The sequence below is a fragment of the Petaurus breviceps genome, unplaced genomic scaffold (genome assembly GCF_028583685.1).
Source record: "Petaurus breviceps papuanus isolate PSGF00001 unplaced genomic scaffold, PetGlider_PUasm1.0 90847, whole genome shotgun sequence".
In the NCBI taxonomy this organism is placed as follows: domain Eukaryota; kingdom Metazoa; phylum Chordata; class Mammalia; order Diprotodontia; family Petauridae; genus Petaurus; species Petaurus breviceps.
Window position 1 is genome coordinate 12,952,898 of NW_027187360.1, and position 18,903 is coordinate 12,971,800.

The following is an 18,903-nucleotide window of genomic DNA, read 5'->3' on the forward strand; positions in this document are numbered from 1 at the left end:
TTAGCACCCACCAAGAAACACCTGGCCATGTAATCTTGAGCAAGTTACTTAACCCCAATTGCTTAGGGTGGCTCAGTGAGTAAGAGCACCAGCCCCAGTCTTGGGATGACCTGGGGATCAAATCTGGGCTCAGATACTTAGCACCACACCCAGAAATAACTGGCCGTGTAACCTTGAGCAAGTTACTTAACCCCAATTGCTTTAAAAAAAAATGTATAGGAAAACATCCTCAGGATTCATTTTTCTCTCCTCCTTTTCATCTTACACCATTAAGATGTTGTCTGTCTTTCTTCCTCCTTAACCCCTGTCTCATGAGAAAAGGTGCCTCTTCTCACCAAACCAAACCCTTCAATATACCCAAGTGATGTCATTTCATCCAGCAGATTTCACTCTCTATCATCTCTACTCTCTCTCTTACCTTCAATCTCTCTTCCTTCCCTGCCTTTGAATACAACCATGTCTCCCCCATCCTAAACAAAATAAACCCTCACTTCTCCCATCCATCCCTTCTAGCTCTTGTCCTATATCTCTTCTCCCTTTTGTGGCTAAACTCCTTGAGTAGGATGCATATAATGAATGCCCCTACTTTCTTTCCTCTCACTCTCTTCTTAACTTTGCATTCTGGCTTCTGACCTTATCGTTCCACTGACACTATTCTCACCAAAGTCACCTATGACCTCTTAATCATCAAATCTAATTGCCTTTTCCCCAGATCTCATCTTTTTTCATCTTTCTTTAGCCTTTAATAGTATCAGTCTCTCTTTCCCTTGGTACTCTCTTAAGTTTTTGTGACACTGATTTCTTCTGATTTTCCATATATTTATCTGATTGTTCCTTCTCAGTCTTTTAAAAAGTTGTATCACTTAAGTTTTATATTTTAAGAACTTCAGATTTCCATATGGGCATAAGATAGTAAGTATTTGAAGGAATATGTATGGGTATAATACTGTATCTTCCTTTGAGTCATTTTTAATAAACTTCTCTACATTTTTACAGTCATTGTTACCTAAGTGCTATCTTGCCATGTAATTCTGCATTATTGCTGTACCAGTTATGCATTTGTAGTTAAGTTTCTATCAGTATTTCCATTTTAAACTCATATTTTCTGGAATTTCTAATGATGACTTGGACAGGAAAAAAATCATTTCAGTTTTTGACGTGAAAGGAACCTTTTTGGTCAGTAATCCTCAGATTGAAAATACCTTAATTAGCTCTTGACACAGTAGACTATCATTATTATTATCAGCCCAGAATAAAATCCCAAGTTAATATTGAGGAAGAATAGAAAGGATAAAGAAATAAACTTCTGAAGGTAAGGCAAATCTTTTCTGATACTCAGCTCATCTTGATCACATCAACTCTACCATTTTTCCTACAGAGGGCATATTAATCTCCCACCCTCAGCCCCAGTACTTTCCAAACCAAAATGTTCCTCCTTGGCCATCACTCCCTTTTATTGGACTATAAAAGCCTTGAGAGCAGGGATTGTCTTTGCCTTTTTAATTGTATCCTCAGAGCTCAGCAGAAGCTTGGGACATCCTAAGCACTTAATAAATGATTTGTAAATCATTCCTTCCTGGTTGAGAGAAATAGGATGATAGAGCATAGTTGATGGCATGTTGGATTTGGATTTTGAAAGACCTGGGATCAAATCTCATTAATTGTATGACCATGAGAATATAAATGATTTAACCTATCAGCACCTTTGTTTCCTAATCTATAAAACTATCCTTATTTACTTCAATCTAAAGTGGGTGCTCCTTAAACTAGTCCATCCATCCTTTCTCATCCTGTGCAGTTCCTGCATGGAATCATGTAATCATTAATGGGAATCTTCCTTCTGGAACAAACACCTTATTAATATTAGTTCATAGTTGGGAGAGAAATCTTATTGCTTTAATTATTCTCACCCATATTAAAAAAGAATACATGGATAAATTTTGTTTTGCTACCACAGACACTTTACAACAAGCACCCAAATAATACTCTCTTTATGGAGTACATTATCCCTTGCCCTGAAATAGTTTTTCAATAATTAACAGAAAGGAGTGGTGTGTCCTTTAAATTTGATAGTGTGATACTAACACTGACCCTTGTACTTGACCCTGGTTTTGTTGGTTCTCAGCAATGACTTTATTTACATAGTTGTAATCATTATGTACGTTGTTCTTTTGGCACTGTCTTCTTGGTTCTGCATTATTTCCTATGTCTCCCCAAGTTCTCTGAATTCAGATTAATCATTCTTTAGAGCACAGTATTATTAAATAACATTCACAGATTGGTAGCTCATCCATTTCCTGATTGTGGACACATATTTTGTTTTTAGCTCCTTTTTTAATATTAGAAATAATGTGGCCATGAATATTTTATAAATATAGTCATATTCTTGTTTATTGATGCTCTCCTTAGAGTATAGTTCCAATAGTAGAATCTCTGGATCAAAGGGTAAGAACAATTTTAGGAACTGCCTGTTTTCCTACAACTCCTCCCACAATGAGTTTTCTCATCTTTGCTAACTTACTGAGTTTGAGGTAATAACTCAGGGTTATTTTAATTTGATTTGAACCCTGCCTCCCCCACACCATTTATTAGTGATTTTGAACATTTGTAGGTGATTATTGATAATCTGTACTTTAGAAAATTATTTTTTCTTCTGAGTTTAGCGTCATTGATTTCTTACATTTATCTCTTTTCCACTTGGACAGCTACTACCTCATGATCATTCACCTTCTCTATTGCAGTATCCTATGTTGGACTCAGCTTCCAGGCTTTTCCTTCTTTCATCAGTCTTCCACAGAGTTACCATTTCTTTTGTGATAACTTGCATCACTTCTGGCCCACAAATCATTATTGGTAAAATGTTACAGTTTACTTCAGTGCTTCATTGTCCTTTAGTTTTCCCACAAGTTTGGTTCTTCAGAAATAACACTGGTCCCATAGAGAATAGACTAGAGAGAACATATAGACTAGAGACTTCATTTTAAAGAGGTGGGTTTTTGTATCAGGGAGTAGCTTAGGGATCATTGAAACACACAGTCTTTCCATAAGATAATATAACTCATTCTAACTTTATCTGCTTTGCAAAGGGGCCAAGGTAATGCCTACAGTGTTTTGGGGCCAGAAGCTGGAATTGGTGGGGGCCCTAACTAGGATTATATAACGTTGTTGTTATTCAGTCATATCTGACTCGTTGTGACTCCATGGGCCATACCACACCAGGCCCTTATATCCTCTACTGTCTCTCAAAGTCTGTCCAAGTTCATGTTCACTGTTTTCTTGACATTATCCATTTCATTCTCTGCCATCCCCTTTTCCTTTTGCCTTTAATCTTTCCCATGTCAGGATCTTTTCCAGTGAGTCCATCTTCTTATTATGTGGCTAAAACTTTAGCTTCAGTGTTTGCCTTTCCAGTGAACAGCATGAATTAATTTATATAAATATTGACTGATTTGATCTCCTTGCTGTCCAAGGGACTTGCAAAAGTCTTCTCCAGCACCACAATTTGAAAGTGTAGACTCCGTAGCACTCAGCTTTCCTTATAGTCCAATTCTCACAGCCCTGTATTGCTACTGGAAAAACCATAGCTTTGGCTATATAGACCTTTGTGGGCAAGATGATGTCTGCTTTTTTGTATTCTGTGCAGATTTGCCATAGTTTTCCTAACAAGGAGCAAGCCTCTTTTAATTTCATGGCTTCAGTTTCTGTCTGCAGTAATCTCTGAGCTCAAGAATATAAAATCTGACACTGCTTCTATTTCTCCTCCCTCCATTTGCCAGGAAGTGATAGGACCAGGACCAGTTGCCAAAATCTTAGGGTATACACACACAGACATATACACATACACATACATACATACACACACATATATGAAACTTCAAACCAGCTTTTACACTCTCTTCTTTTACACTCATCAAGAGGCTTCTTAATTCCTCTTCACTTTCTGCCATCAGAGTGGTATCATCTGCACATCTTAGACTTGATTATACAACTAAGATTACATTATTCTTTTCTGGCTGGGCCTCATTTTTCCCCCCTTTGGCTTCTTTTCTTTTCTGTACCTTCTTCAATCTCCATAGAGTCCTTTTCTCTCCATCTTTATCTTTCCCTCTCCTTGACCAGGTTGCTTCAGTTGCTTCAGCCAAAATTTCAGAAACAAACCAGTTTGGGAACTTGGAAGGTTTTAATGCTGTTTATCACCTTGCAATATGTGTGCTTTTTCTAGGCAGCATTTAGGTTGCTCAGTAGTTAGAGTCCTGAAGTCAGGAAAACCTGAATTCAAATCCTACCTCAGCTGTAGCTATGTGATCCTGGCCAAGTCATAGAATGTCTCTCAGTCTGTTTTTTCTTCCATAAAATGGAAATGATAATAGCACCTATTTCACATGATTGTTGTCAGGACTAAATGAGATAGCATATGTAAGGCAATTTGTAAACTCAAAACCTCTATAAATGCTACCTATTTTGTTTGAATGTGCTATTAATGAGAGCTAAGTTCCCCCAAGAAATTCTATTATAGATTTGAATATATTTTAAAAATAGATTTCCCCAAAGTAATCAGTAAGTTTAAATTTTGTGGATATGATTTAAAAATAATCTGTGCATCAGACCTCATAGAAGATCATTTACCAAGATGTTTAAACTCTCATGGTTCCAGTTTCCTCATCTGTAATATGAGAGGCAAATATCTACCACATCTAACATCCACACAGAAAAAAAAGGTAAAAAATAATGGAGAGGTAGCTAAAATTGAGATCAAGGAAACAACTCCCTCCAGATTCCTGTCTCCTATTTTTCTTTTCAAAGGTATAAATATTCTTCACTTGAAGTAGAAATAGGGCATTGTTTATTTAGCAGATGGTTTCCTAAAATTTCTTCTTGGAGTTCCAGTTTTCAGTACAGTAGACACCACTTTACAAAGTGGAGGGGGACAGCCTCATTTCTGTTATAATTAAAAAGGAAACAGATTGTAGTAAAATAGCCAGGGATATAAGCACTCTTTTTTTTTCTTTTTTGGAGGACAATTGGGGTTGTGACTTGCCCAAAGTCACACAGCTAGTAAGTGTGTCAAGTGTCTGAGGTCGGATTTGAACTCAGGTCCTCCTGACTCCAGGGCCAGAGCTCTATTCACTGGGCCACCTAGCTTCCCCTAGCACTCTTTTTTTTTTAAGCTTCCCAGACTAAAAATTATTGCTATGAATCCAGATTTTTCCTTATTATGGTCAATTCTCCATTTCCAGTAGAACGAACAAAAGTATCATAGAATCTTAGAGATTCATAGAATCCTAGAGATTCTTTAGAATATCATAGAGTTGGAAGGGATTTGGGAGATCATTTAGTCTAAGTCCTCACCTAGAAAATGAATCCCTCTAGTTGAATCATTGGGAATTAAATATTCCACTTCTTGAGGATCTCCAATGATAGGAAATTCATTACCCCCTGAAGGTAGCCCATTCCAAGCATGGGCAGTTCTGATTGACAGGGAAATTTTCCTTATATTAAACCAAAATCTGCTTCCTTGTAAATTCTATTTATTCCGAAATAAAAACTGTCTCCCATGTAGCTTTTGTTTGTAGTAGGGTTAGAAGTCTATTTTTCATGGCACATTGGATCTCAGTAGTGATAATAAATGTTATTTGATTCAGTTTCCTTCTTTATGATTGTTTAAATTCTCAGTGATGAAAATGGCATGATGACATACAAAAAAATAAAATATAAAACAAGTGAATATAGTTTGTTTCCTGACTGTCATTGATGTTTACTTCGTAGGGGATTGCAGAATGTTACCCTAGTTAAGCCAAACTAATGCAAAGACTTTACATTAATTTCCTAGTATTTGAATCAACCTTCTTTTAGCCACTGAGTGTTTTTCTAAGGAGGATCTATTTTAGAATGTGTTGATTGCTCACTGGGCAAGTTTATTCTACTGATCGTTAAACTTTGAACTTTGAGATACAGAGGGAACGTGCTCTTATTTAACCAGAAATTTAGAAAGGTTTAGAGAATTAGATTGATGAAAAGGGTGAAAGACTCCAGGGAAGGGGACAGAGGAAGGAACTGCTTTAGAGAGATTAAGTTTGGGAGAATCAGGACTCGATAGAAGAGGGATTACGTGAGTTAGAAGGCTCTACTCCTATGCAAGTGTGGGATTGGATCCTTTCTAGCCTTGTTGATTATTTATATCCTCTACAATCTTCAAAATATGCATGGGAGTGAATTTATTAAAAAGAAAATTAAACCTCATAGGAGTGTGGTCTATAAAAATATGAAGTCTACATATTTTAAGTCTATTGTATCTAGTTACACTAGAATTTTTCCAATACTTTCACAACTAGCAAAACAAAAGGAAAAATGAAATCTTCTGGCCAGTTTTATTCTTATAAGACATCAGTCCTTAATCTTTTCACATAGAGTAAATGTAATAATTTTATACTCTAAGTGAAGGACTAAATAAGTGGGATTGCTAAACTAGATCTAATTCTTTGCTAAATAGTCATCATAGTGAAGGGGAAAGTACATTGAACTTTCAGTGTTCAAGTCTTGTTTCTCCCATTTACTAGCCATTCAACTTGACATAAGTTATATACTATGTCTGAGTCTTAGATTCCTCATTTGTAAAATGGGAATAATGATATATGATCTACTTTACAGGGTTGTTGTATGGCAAGCACATTGTTAACATTAAAAACATCATAGAAATTTGATATATCATCATCTGTAAAATGGAGTCAAGTAATATATTACTTCATTGCACTGTCAGGGAGATGTTTTGTAAATTGCAAAGCACTATATTAATGAGATGTTATTAGAAGATCACAGAATAGTTTTGAAGTTAACTCTTGCCAGGAGGGGGAAGGGGAAGATGGGTATTATCTGAAAACATGGTAACTTTACACAATAGGTATGTCCCTGAAAAGTTGTGTATAAATAAAATTTGTATAAATTGAATAATTTTAAATTTATTACCAGTAATAGCATCTATTTTTATTGGTCTTTTAAATTTACCAAACACTATCTTCATGACAACCCTGTGATTTGGTTACTATGGACATTATACCTATTTTACAGATGAGGAAACTGAGACCCAAAGAAGCTAAATAATTTGACCAGGATCATAGGCAAGCTAGCTACTTTTAATAGAATTCTCCAAAGTTCTAGTTAATTAATGTTATCTGTTGGGTAAATTCAGATTTTGTCGACTGGATATACTTGAAGTGATTATCATTTTTTCTTTTAGAAGTATTTTTCTACCCACTGGTAGAAAGAATAAGCCCAGAATTATACAAAAGCATAAAAGAACATCTGAAAGCTAAAGCTACAAGTCCATGTCTGGGCATTAGGTCGTGTCAAAATAAGACATGAAGTACCATATTTTTTTACGGTTTATAAAAAGTCAGTGAAGAATTTAGTGCCATTATTATAGGGGACAGATTGTTTTCACTTAAGCATTAAGGGATGAAGAGATTGAAGAAGAACAATGAAAATAAATTTTTAAAAAATTCTGGGTTTTTTTTTTGGAGGGAGGAAGGTAGGGCAATTGAGGTTAAGTGACTTGCCCAAGGTCACACAGCTAGTTTTGTGTTAAGTGTCTGAGACTGGATTTGAACTCAGGTCTTCCTGACTCCAGGGCATTCACTGTGCCACCTAGCTGCCCCTAAATTCTGCTTTCTTAATAACTTATGACATGTCAAGATCCTCCTGAGACCAAGTGCATATCCAACAAGTATGTTTTCATGGATTGTTAGAGTTGGACAGGACCCTTACAATCGTGTAGTCTAACTTCTTCATTATTACCAGTGAGGAGACTGAGCCCCAGAAAGGGAAAATTATTTTCTCCGTGGCTAATTCATGACAAAATTCTCTGATGATTTTATTTTTCTAATCCATTTTTATCTTATGTCATATAAGTATTAAAGAAATAGGTAAAACAAAATATGTGTTTATAACACTATTAAAATATTCCTAAAGCTTGGCCTGAGTTTGATTAAAACATGACATTTTTAAAGAATACTCTGAAGAAAGGCCCCTTTCCCTCTCCCTAAAATGGAAGAGGTTCCAAAGTAAATTACATAGTAGTAGGTACCAAATGTGCACTAAATTTTTTTTTCTGCTAAACTAGGATGGGATGGAAAATAAAGTGGAAGTATATTGGCTTGTCTCTGTAAGCCAAGAGAAGAATAAATAGAATTACAGAAATTTCTAAGGACTCAAAGGAACTTGAGAGTTTAAATAATCTCTTTTATCTCCATTTTTACAAATGAGGAAACTGAAACTCAGAGAAATATTAAATCACTCACCTAAGGTCCCACAGTGAGTCAGAGGCAGGCCTGGAACAAGAACACAGTTTTACTGACACCTCCTCTTCCTTCCCCCCCAATAATGATCTTCCCACCTTCTTAATACTTCTTAATACCATGATATAGTAATGTAATTAACACCAATCAGCCAACATTCTATGGTTGGGGGAAAAATTGTTTATCACGGGAATTCTAAATGGTAAAAAGAAGATATTCCTTCCTTCCTGTCCATTCCCACTCCCACCTTATCTAAACCATGCCATCATAGACCTACAACTGGAATGGGCTTTAGAGGCCATTGAATCTGACCCCCCTCGTTCTATAGGTGAGAAAACTTGTCGTTCAGTTGTGTCCAACTCTTCATGACCCCATTTTGAGTGTTTTTGGACAGACATATTGGAGCAGCTTGCCATTTCCTTCTCCAGCTCATTTTACAGATGAGGAAACTGAGGCAAACAGGGTTAAGTAACTTGCTTAGGATCGCTAAGCATCTGGAGCCAGATTTGAATTCATGAAGATGAGTCTTCCTGACTCCAGACTTGACACTCTGTGCACTATCAGTAATTTAATTAAAATGACAATAGCATGCCATTTCAAGTACAGCAATTCATAGGTTATCTGAAGTTTCTACACTTTGGAAAGTATACTGTTAGGTCCTGAAAGCACTACATAATTAATAACTGTTATAAAACACTAAAAACTTGTAGAAGATGCAGCAGCAGCAGCAGTAGAGTAGTAGTAGATGATGATACTATTTATATAACACACTAAAGTTTGCAAAGCACTTTACAAATATTACCTTATTTGATCCTTGCAATAATGCTGGAAGGTAGAAGCTATTATTAGGCCTATTTTACAGATGGGAAAACTGAAGCAGAGGTTAATTGATTTGCCCAGGATCACACAGATAGTAAGAGTCTAAGGCTGGGTTTGAATTCAGGTCTCCCTGACTCAGGATCTAGGGTTCCCTCCAATGTGCAGTCTACCAAAAAATTAACGAATGTGTGATAAAAAGGAGGAATCATGCAGCATAGCACTTCTCTAATCATCAGGACTCATTTTATTTGCTACTTCCAGTGTGGCCCTTTGACTGAATCCAAAGGACCTAGAGGGCCACATGTGGCCTTGAGGCCACAGGTTCTCCAACCTTCTTAGAACCTTCCAGTTCCAACACACTGGGTATCTGCTGATATCTCCAATACTCATTAGACTTTATTTCTTCCATGTCTTAGCTTATGCAGTTGTTAGCTTTATATCCCTTCCTACCCAAATGCAACTTGAACTTTAACTCTCAGCTCAAGTCCCATCTCCATGAAGCTGTCCCAGACTTTACCAGCTCTTGGTGATATGTTAGCTCTCTCAGAGGGGAACTCTCTTCTGTCTCTTTGCTGTGCTGGATTTAGAATCAGGAAGACCTGGGTTCAAATCCAACTTCAGATACTTACTAGCAGGGTGATCCTGGGCAAGTCCTTTAACTTTGCTGTGTCTACTTAATCTTGGAAATGAGGGGATTGGACTCTGTGGCCTCTAAGATTCCTTCCAGCTTTAAATTTATGATCCTTGGATCTTAGGACTTTCTATCTTTAGCTGTTGAGTCATAGAATGGGCTATCTCTTAAGATCATGGGCCTTCTGTCACTGTAAGTGTTCAAGCAGAGACTGGATGACCATTTGTCAGGGATTTTATGAAGTGTATTCCTGCCTAGTATAGCAGGGTGGATCAGATAAGGTTCAATGTTCCTTTAATTCCTTTTTCTATAATTCTATTAAATCAAGCTTTGGTTTGTTACCTTAGACAATTTCAATCTAGAAAATATAATTTATATCTTCTGTTACTGTTGTTAAACCATTTAAGTAATGCCTGAATTTTTGTGACCCCATTTGGGGTTTTCTTGGCAAAGATACTGGAGTGATTTGCCATTTCCTTCTCTAACTTATTGTAAAGATCAAGAAAACTGAGACAAACAGGGCTAAGTGGTTGCGCAGGGCTGCACAGCTAATAAGTGTCTGAGGCTGGATTTTAACTCAGGTCTTCCTGACTCCAGGCCTGGCACTTATCCACTGAACCACCTAGGGGTCCCAATTTATGTCCTTAAGATGTTATATTTAAAGTAAAATATGTTATTCAAGTAGTCATGTTTAAGATTCTAGCTCATGTTTTGTTAAAGATCATTTAGAGCTTACATTCCTATTATCCTGTGAAGACTTGGAAATTGCTATAGCAAGTAGCAGCAAGAAGGGCTATTGTCAAAACTTGTCTCCTCCCCACCCCGCCCTAGGGAATAGCCGCCATTATAGATATTATTTCTGATCTTGAATTTTCCAAATCATTATCGTTGCTAAGTCATTTTTTCATTCATGTCCCACTCTTCGTGATGCCATTTGGGGTTTTCTTGGCAAAGATACTAGTTTGCCATTTACTTTCTCCAGCTCATTTTATTGATGAAAAAAACTGAGGCAAAGAAGATTATAAGTGACTTGCCCAGGGTCACACAGTTGGCAGGTGTTTGAGGCTGGATGTGAACTCACAAGGGTGGGTCTTTCTTGTTCCAAGCCCAGTGCTCTGTCCACTGTGCCAACTTCAGCTATAGCAAATGAAACCTCCCAATAACCATGAGTGTCACAGAACAGCATCTGCACAAACACAGAGGTGAAAGTCTAGGCGTCACAGAAGTTATAACTCTGCTTTTTGTTAAATGACTTGGCACCTCAAAGTCTTGCTAAGAATTTTCTATGACCTCTTACATGACCGGTTGACATAAGGAAATTAGACTGGACTGGTTATTTTTGGAACATAGGTTTACAAGTAATTTTGTACTTACTGTCGTCTTCCAAAGGACCAAACCCCCTTTGTTTAAGGGTCCTATCTGCTTCTGCAGTTGCTATGCATTCATTGCCACGCAGTACCTAAGTTACTAGCTTAAAACAAAAAAACAATTAGCTTTCCATTTCTTTTGCTAATGCAGGGAAAATATGGTGCAGAATTTAGTTGCCTAAGAAATTAGTTCAAGGAATGAGATAGGCAGTAGAAGTTAAACTAGTAGTACTGATGAGAGGAACACACGTCAAGTATGTCCATGGGCCTTATCATTATCAAAATGTTCATCTTGGTTCTTCTATGGAAACAATTCCAAGAAAGGTTTTTATGACTCTAAATTGACAGTGTAATTACTGAAGGTACAATTGCTATTCTAGATAATAATGCCTAGGGAAAGATACAAAAATGTTTTTCATAGGATCTTAAACTAAGTTTGAGCTTCCCTGACCAGTCGCAATTTGAAAAAGGTACACTTATATAATAGTGTTTTTAAAAGGTTTAGAGTAAATGGAATTTTTCTCTATTCTATCATATTTATTTTTGCATCCTGTTAGATAAATTTAGAGTGGTTATGAGCTTCAATTGTCAGTACCTCTTGTCACAAGCATTATTTATTTCTCCCTGTGTTTCCCCCCAGGTACCTCTGACAAGTAAGTATACTAGGTGTGCTATATAACATTTGGAGTGTGTTATATAACATTCAGAAGAACTCCACCTTTAAGAAATCTTTTGGTTAAGCCAGTAATCTTTTCAGAATAACAGGTAAGCAGCCCCTAATTTTTATGTACCTTTGGATTTTCTTATATTGAGCTTTTCCTAAGTGAGGTTACCTCCAAATTATGAAGTTCTTAATTCTTTCTAAACCTTTCAGTTAGATTCTAAAACAAGAAAGCCATCCTGTGTATCATACTTTAGAATTGTAAATCTGACTTATAATTACCTTTCTATTGATTGTTTTCCCCCAGGCAGTCAAATAGAAGCACACATGTTGACTTCTCTACTGGATTCAATATCTGCTTGTGGGACAAATTTATAGCATATTTTCTCCCTCCTGTATAGCCACTGGTTTTTCCCCCTTTTCTCTTGTTCCTACACATAAAGGAACTTGAAAACATCAAATACAGCCCTTTATTTGACAAAAATAATTGCCATAAGGGGAAAAAAAATAGCAGTGCATACTTGAAGTTAAGAAAATGTTCAACCTGATGATAGAAATTATAGATTCCGTGTTTTAAATTAAATACAGTAATAGTCTAAAAGTTAAAGGGTGAGGAGGTTAGAAAGGAAAGAAGAGATAGGTAGCAGAGGGGTTAGGTTTCAGGCAATAAAGGTTAGAAATGAATCACAAAATCAAGAGTAGGAAACGAAGTAATAAAATAAGTGCCTAATGGTGGGTTGCCAGGCAGACATTAAGGGAATGCTGAAGTGACAATAGAATGCAGCCGGGAAGCTGAGGAACAGAAAGGAGTGGGTGAGGTGGAAAAATAAAGAAATAGAAATAATAAAAGTGAACACAGAGGCGAAGAGCAGAGGAGGCTGTCATTTCATCTGAGAAGAAATTAAGAAGCCAGACAAATTATAAGTGCATTTTCATTTAAAAACATGTATCAGACAGTCTGAAACCTATGCTCCTGGTTGGGGATAAGAGGACTGTGAGGTCCCATTAGTCAGCTCACAGGGCTCTGTGTGCAATCAGAACCTGTCCAAGTTTCCAGCTCCCATCTCAGTGGAGGGGCAGGCAGGTGGGTACTAATAGAAGAGGATGCTGTCCTTTTAGGTGCCTTTTCAGAAAGGACATAATTGACCATACCCAGCTTCTAAGTACTAGAAATAGGAGGTAAATGCACCTCTCCCTTAGCCATGATTTGAAAGCTGATTCCAGGGACAGAAAAATGTTTTCAAGGACCCCAGTACCATTTGAATTGAAGCAGTTGTTTTCAGTCACAAAATGTGAAAATGAGTTGTATAGCTCTGAACAATTTGTCCTCTTCAGGGTTCACTTGCCTTTTTTCTCCTCCCTTTTGGCAGTGGCTACCTCATGCCAGTGGCCAAGACAACTTATTAACTAGACAAAATGTGCAGTTAATGCATTGTGGAGGGAAATTCAACAAAGACTTCTACAATACTCTGAATCTCAAACCAGAGTTAGGAAATATTTGAGTTCTCTCAGCAATAGTATAAAAGTTTTATACAGTAAACTATTTGAGGAGTCAGTCTTATGTAGTGAAATAGTTTCTGAGCTGGGAGGCAGATATTTCCAATTCTGCCACTAACTGGTTAGGTGCCCATGAAGTTACCTCAATTCTCTGGACTACAACATCCTCTGTAAAATAAATAAGTTGGCATAAATCTCTAAGGTTCCTTATAAGACCTAGCATTTTATGAGTCCAAAGGTGATAGAAATTCTGGAGTCAATAAAATCAGGGGTACAACACAAGACTCACCTTTAATTTTCTTGGAATTGGTTTCCTGTTTGTTTTTTTACCCCCTACTAAATCCCAACTAGAGGGGGGTAGAAAGCCTGTGACAAAGAAAATGAATACTCTAAAAGTTTATTTACTGGCCAGACTAGTAAGATCTGAAGGTGATTCATGAGTGAGAGAGAAGAAAGACTTGGTTGTGGGGGAAAGACATGGAAGAGAGGGAACTCCTATTAGATTTTAATATTGCATAGTTATTCTTAATTTCCCTTCAATTGAAATGACAGACTTTTGTATTTACTATATGGGTTCTTTGTCCATCATCATAGTTTGCAAGCCCTCCATGCCATAATAAATCATAGGACCATAGATCTAGAGTTGGAAGGGACCTTACCTTATAGGTCATATAATCCAATCCTTGGATTTTACAGACCAGGAACCTGAGGCCCATGGAGGTTATGTGCCCAATCTCACATAGATAATAAGCATCAGAGAGAGGATTTGAATTCACGTCCTTTGACTTTGGAGCTAGTGCTCTTTCTGCTCTGCCACATAGGTGGTTGTCCTGAGCCTCAGTGGCTGAAAAACTCCATCCCCCGCTGACCAATTCTTTAGTAATGTGCATCCCAGAATCCTGGAATTTGAGAGTTGGAAGGGACCTTAGTGACCGTCTAACCCAAACACGAAAGAATCTTTGCTACAACATTGCTTGTCCAGCAAACCGCTGCATGGAGACTTCTAAGGAGGGAGAACCTGTTCTCCAGATGCAGTGAGGCTGGTTCCTGGGGCATAGACAAACAATCCAACATTAAAGACTGTCCAAAAGGGTAGGTCTTTCCAGATTTTGACCCTCTTAATGGCAGGTAAGTGGCACAGTGAAGACAGAGTTTGACCTGGAATCAGGAGAACCTAAGTTCATATCCAGTGTAAGCCATTTACCAGCTGTGTGATTCTGGGCAAGTCACTCAACCTTTATCTGCCTCAGTTTCCATATAACAGCACCTACCTCCCAGAGTTGTTATGATAAGATGGGATAATACTATTACATGTCACAATAGATAACAGAGGAACACTTTAGTAGAAGTTCGCCTTGTTATATAACAATTACACAGCAATATAAAATGAAATAATATTAAATCAAATAAAAATTTAAATGGATATTTTCATTAGCAACATCACTGAAAAAATGATACAAATGCAGTTGTCATTATTATACATTATATATTGCATTTTATTCTGACAAAACTTTTTTCCTTTATGCTTTCAATATAAAACAATTTTTCAGTGGTACTAAAAACTCACATTTGGGTAGTGCTTTACAACAAGCACTTTCCTCACAACACCCCTGTGCAGTAAATAATATACAAAGATTATTATCCTTATTTAATAGGTGAGGAAACTGAAAATCAAAGAGTGGTTAAGTAACTTGGTCATAGAGACAGAATAAATAGGTGAGCTGTAAACTCAAACCCAAGTCTTCTATCCCAAATTCAGTATTCTTTCTAAGACACTAAGCTGCCTCAAAATTATGTATTCTGTAACACAGGCACACACACACATACACACATGTACACACATACACATGTGCAAGTGCTTTCATCTCTCTTCTGAAAAAGTTAATTAAAAAAAATTAGTCTTCCTAGGAGGCTCCCAGTACAGATGGGTGTGGGCTCTGCACATAGTTGGCACTTGGCATGTGTTGACTGATAAAGAACTTTATCCAAAGTACCTCCTCCCTGACTCATCAGGGTTTAGGGTTTCATAGGAACATTGGATCATAGAATTGGAAATGGAAAGGATATGAAAGGTCATCTCCTATAACCCCTTCATTTTTCAGATGAGGAAAGTAAGATGGAGAAAGAGTAAGAACAGCATTTACCTCCCAGGGTTGTTATGAAGATCAAAAATGAGATATTTGTAAATCACTTTGTAAACCTTAAAGTGTTATATAAATGCTGTCATCATTATCATTATTATTGTTATTGTGATATTATTTGCCCAGTTAGTAGGTAGTACATAGCAGAAATTGAAACTTAGGCTTCTGACTACAAATTCATTGTTATTTTTACTGTATGATTGTTTCGTTATGTCAAGTCATGTAGGATACAGTGAAGGAGATTGCTGTTTTATTTAGAAAACTTAGCTAATTCATTTATGTACAGGACAAAAATTCTGCATTCACACAGAATTCTATCATTTTCAAAAGATAAGCACACAATAGAATGCTTGGGTTGGAATGCTAGTCCTGCTATTGGACCTCAGGTAAATGTATCTGCCATAAAATGAAGGGGTTGAATGAGTGAGATGATCTTCCAAGTTCTTTCTAGATTTTCAGTCTTTGAATCTAGTACATGAACAGCTTTCCAAGAAAACAACAATAGCTAAAAGATGAAGGCAGAGACCATCTTTGTATCCTCAGTCCCTACATGCCTAACATAGAGTAGGTATTTAATAAATGTTTGTTTGTTGGTTGACATTCATGTATCATCTTACAGTTTATAAAGTCCACTTGTGGATATAACTCATTTGATCCTTACAATACTCATGTGAGGTAGATAATACAAGACGTATTGTCCCCATTTTATAGATGGAGATTCAGACTCACAGAGGTTATGACTTGTCCTAAGAGCAGATGGATGGTCTGGTCTAGGTTACATTTAGGGTTTTTGTTTTTATTTCCAATCATCTTGTACCATTCTACCTGAATATTCAAACAACAAAGTATTTTATGTTTGAAGGTATAATTTTATAGGGTGATTATAGCAAGGCACAAATCAAAGCCTAATGTATCTCTAAGCAACATGTTATTAGAATCATAGATGTTAGTGTTGGAAAGGCCATTAGATACCAACTCAATCCAATCTCTTCACATTTTGTAGGGTGTTCAAAAAGTCTTTGTGAAGATTTAAGATGCTAAAACTTAAAGCTGCACTAAAACTTCTGGGGACGCTGTAGATGAAGAAACGGAAACTCTGAGATGTTAAATGACTTGCCTGAGGCTGCACAGGTAGATTAATTTCTCAAAGAATCCGTAATTAATTTAATGTAGTCCTTGGACCTTCTTATAGCAGACAAGAAAATGTTTTGGTTTTGTTTTGTTGTTGTTCTCTTTTAGGAGTATAATATATAAATACTTTTTAGCCTTGAGTAAAGGAAAAACAGTCTTTGGCAGCCTTTACATTATACCAAACATCCAGATGAACACTGCAGAGTTCACTCCATTATTTGACTGTTCTCTTTAGCGTTAGCAGACAATTTGATTTGAAAAACAATTGACTGAACTTTTTATCTTATTAAATTGTGAGCTGAGGTCGAGAATTGTTTTAGTCTTCCTTATAACCTTCCATAGAGTATACATCCATATACTTCTATGAAGTAGCTGCTCAGTAAATGTCGGATGAATTGATTGAGTGGATGGGTGGGTGGATGGGTGAATGGATGCTTGGAAGAATAGATGGATGGACGAATGGACATAATAGCCACAGTCTAAAAACTAAGCTAAAAAAAACCCACCACCAATTTGGAGATGAAGTCTCTATTGCTGGATAAAATAACTTTGTCAAGTCTCAATTTCACAATAAAAGTAGAGAGCATTTTAAGAAGCGACAGTACGTTCTGACTTTGTAGTTTTAAAAAAGGAACAACATATGTCATATGAAACTTTTTTTGACATGACAATACCTGGAATAATTAGATACATAAAGAACAATGAAGAACTGAGAGTTTCTAAGTATATTATGAATAGTTATTATCCACCATCAGTGCCTTTCAAATGTCACGAGAGTGCTTTGTTGAGTGTGTGTCTGTTTGTAGTGAAGTACAAAACTTTTTTTGACACTCTTCTTCCAAGTAGTTTTAGCACATTTTAAATCCCTGTATTGAACTATGGGAAGTCATTCCAAAATTAAAGAACTCAAAACCTTTATTTTGAAAAGTCTGAATGGTGTCCATCAAAGCAGACACCTTGAAAACACTCTTTTCAAGTATTTATTGAGCACGATCATCTGAAAATGTCAGATGAGCTCTCATTTAAATAATTTGACAGCTCCCAAAAAGACACCTGATGAGTATTACATTCAATCGTCAAAGTACAGCAGAGTCCAAAAAAGTTTTTTTTTTGTCTCCTAAGGACTTGTTAATTCAGAATGCTCATAAACTTTATTGTGTGTTCCTTGCAGTTAAAATGGAATTATTAAATTTAGAATGAAAATGTGCATTGGTTAAGTGTCTTGCCTGAGATCACACAGTGGCAGAATGGAGATTCAAACTCAGGGCCCCTCATTTCAAATCTAGTGATCTTTGTACTATATCACATTATAGCCTCTAATGTAGTAAATATCATCTCCACACATAACTTTAAGTTTTAGAGATTCATTTTACTACAAAAGATATCCAAGATTTTCTAAAAAGAAAAATTAAGCTCTAAGTTTCTCAAGTCATAAACATAGGCTTCATGTATTCTCTATTCCTTCCTTCCTTATTTATTGTTGTTATCTTTTGGATATGACAGCATCATTCATTCATTGCCTAATAAATGTAAAGATACATGAGAAATGGTCCCTGTCCTTAAGAAACTTGCAGTCTGGAAGGAGTGATGACAAAGTCATGGGTGGTTCTTAGAAAATCTAATTTCCACATTTTAGATTCATCAAAATAATGGTTTTAAAAGAGAAATGTTTGATCAGAAGGAAGATTTGTAAGTACCTTTCAGTGCTTTTCCATTACATCAGGAAATTGCATTTTGTAGAATTCACTACATTTATAAGAGAGTTACTTATATGCCGAGCACTGTGGTAAGTGCTGGAGATACTAAAAAAGGCAAATCTAAATGAGCCCCCAAAGGATAGAGATGGAGCATTTGTAGTTTGGCTAGATTCCCATGGATTGGAGAGAAGAATTAATTAAGATGTTTCTTTTCAGTTCCCTAAAGAAAATGGAGGTTTAGGCTATGAAGTAGAGTGAGTTTGAAATTGGTAAACTGAAAAACCACTAAAAAAAAAAAAAAAAGGAAAACAGGTATAGTTCTGACACTATCTTTTCTTCCAGATTAATAGGAACAAAGCCTTTTCCAAGATGTTGGAGTCCATCATACAGAATCACAGAATGTCCATGTTTGAAGGTCTCAAAGTTCACATAGTACAGTACATACCTGAACAAGGATCACCTCTATAGAATATCAGACAGTTGTCATCTAGTCTTTTCTTAGAGAACTCAGGAGAAGGGAATCCACTACTTCCTGAGGGAGTCCCTTCCACTTCTACATAGCTCTAATGATTAAGAATTGACCTCAAGCTTAAATTTGCTTCTTTGCACCTTAGAAAATATTGCAACTTCTCCCCGTGGATCTTTGTTCTGCCCTCTGGAACCAAGCA